This window comes from Octopus bimaculoides, chromosome 1 (assembly GCF_001194135.2).
Source record: "Octopus bimaculoides isolate UCB-OBI-ISO-001 chromosome 1, ASM119413v2, whole genome shotgun sequence".
In the NCBI taxonomy this organism is placed as follows: Eukaryota; Metazoa; Mollusca; class Cephalopoda; order Octopoda; family Octopodidae; genus Octopus; species Octopus bimaculoides.
The window spans coordinates 22,890,449-22,892,948 of record NC_068981.1 but is presented as its reverse complement, the minus strand read 5'-3'; the positions used below and the strand labels follow the sequence as shown (position 1 = coordinate 22,892,948).

The following is a 2,500-nucleotide window of genomic DNA, read 5'->3' as shown; positions in this document are numbered from 1 at the left end:
TTTCAACATAAAATAGGTAGAATATTTGGGCAGGATATGGTTGGTTTGAATGTTAAAGGGTTAAATGGTGCAGATACATACATACATTTGTTCTGGCTCTTTGTGTTCAGAAATCAAATCCTGCCATAGCCTACTTGGGTCATAAATTTAACTTGTCATTCTGTTTAGCACCACCAGGGCAATAAAAAATTTGCTGATTGGAACTGATCTAAACATGATAACCCATCCCACCTAAGGATTGGACAATATATATTTTTGTTTACAAAATTAACTGACTGTAATACTTTTCTATCTTCATTTTGAAAAGAGGTTATATAACAACAGCCACTGGAGTCTGATGAGCTGTCTGTAAGGATCAGCACTTTATGGATGCAAAATCATTGGTCACTCTATGACCAGCCATACAATTAACTTCCTATAAATATATAAATTCAATTCACAATATATGCATTTAGTAGAATATATATATATATATATATATATATATATATTATAAAAAACTCTTTTGTTACCATATTTCTGTTGAAATGCACTGCTTTTGCTAGATCATTTAAAAATATTAATAGAAAGTTTATATGATAGAAAGTAAGTTGGTTATCAAAAGGGTTAACGTTCTCTTTTAAAAATAACAGGGATGGTTACTAATGATCAAGTTGTAAATGCATGATGGAAGACTTTGAAACTTAACAAATGATAAGGATTGCTAACATAGGAACAAGGTCGCCCTCAAATTTAGGATAATGGATACAGTCAGCTGCATTTATCTGTATTATTTACTGGTATTTATTTTAGTGTGAAAGAATAAAAGACAAAGTTGACTTCACTGAGACTTGAATCCAGAATGTAATGGACACAACTAAACATATGCACATTTTAGATCATTGATACGACCATAATAATGCAGCAGCAGCTTTCATTATCATTTTGTTTTATATTTTGATTGATACCAGCTATTTAGCTAACGAGATTTATAAACTAAAAGGAAAGTGATAATCAAAGATGTAATTTAAATCTGAATAACAACAACTAAGTCATAAAGATATCTTCTCTTGGCAGTGTCAGAATTATTAGATTATTGGATAGAATGCCTTGTGGTATTTGTTCTGAATCTCTGCTTTCTGAGTTCAAATCCCACAGTGATCAACTTTGCCTTTCATCCTTTTGCAGTTGATAAAAAAAAAAAAAAAATGCCTAAATCTAGGGTAGTGGATTGGTGAACAATTAGAGGGTCAGGAAAGAACCCTTGTAGTATCTGTCCAGTCTCTTTGTGTTTTGGGGTAACATCTATAGCAAAACTGGTGCTAAGCTGTATTGGCTCAAGTCAGTGGTATAGAAAGGAGAGACTTGCATGCATAGGCAGCAACTGCTAGTCTTCTTCAAAATATCTTCCCCAGTCCAGCCTAGCATGTATATGTGCAAATGCATGGTAAACATTGACTGACAGAAACCCCAGTAGATTTTCCAATAGCTTTAGAGGTCCATGATCAAAGCTGGTATAAGTTGGATGGTTTGATAGGATCTCATTGACTCCTATAAAACTGTCCAACCCATGCCAGCATGGAATATGGAAATTAAATGATGATGATGATGATGTGTGTATCTTCTGCTTTAAGACTCTCAAGTAAAATATACCCGGTTCCTCTTTGAGAATTGAAAAACAAGGTGCAATTATATTTACAGTAAAAATATAAGATTTATTATTAGCACACTCATGAAACGACAGACCACGGTTTTATATTTTTAATTAACTTGCTTTATATTCCTGGCAATAACATCTTTAAATTACCTTCCAGGCTTTCCTTTAACTTAGTGAGGTATTGTAAGGTAAAAACAGTTTGTCTTTCTTCTTTTTTATGCCAGAATACAAAACTGTCTATAGCAACTGACTTGTCTAAATTAGATATTACTAAATATATAATAACAAAATATATAAAGGTGAATTTTATCCCCAGGAGTGCTTTAAGATCTGAAATAAAATCTAAAAATAAGGTTGCCATCATCATAAATATATATAAAAAAACTTATTAAAAACAAATACAATATGAATCCAACAAAGGATCCTCTACATGGTTGTTAGAAATAGTAATCAAATATCTCTCAATTCTTTTTAAAAAAGGACTATAGTGAACAATAAGATCTTACACAATGGTTGAACAAAAGGTGGTGTGTGCATGGTTGGAAGGTTTATAAACAGATCTATTTAATCAGAGGTGACATGAAGATAAACAGCATCACTCGAACATGAAAACACAACTCATACACTCTACAACTTCTAAACCTGAATATCATGGGGATATTACTAGTCATGAGGACAATATTTCTATATACCTTCTCGATATAAAAAAAAAAAAAAAAAAATATAGGAAATACATGAAATTGGAAATAAAACATACAAAAATATAGAATAAATCTATACTTTTATCAAATGTATGAAGAAAGAGAGAAAATTGCATTTGTGTGTGTTTATGTGTACACACACACACACACACACACACACACA

At 31.6% G+C, this 2,500-nt stretch overlaps 1 protein-coding gene across 10 annotated transcripts in view; it reads right to left on the bottom strand.

Annotated features, from left to right (window-relative positions):
* LOC106884182 (glutamate receptor-interacting protein 2) overlaps window positions 1-2,500 on the bottom strand; it is a 537,293-nt gene that overhangs the window by 73,563 nt on the left and 461,230 nt on the right. The gene's annotated exons all lie outside the window — the stretch shown is intronic.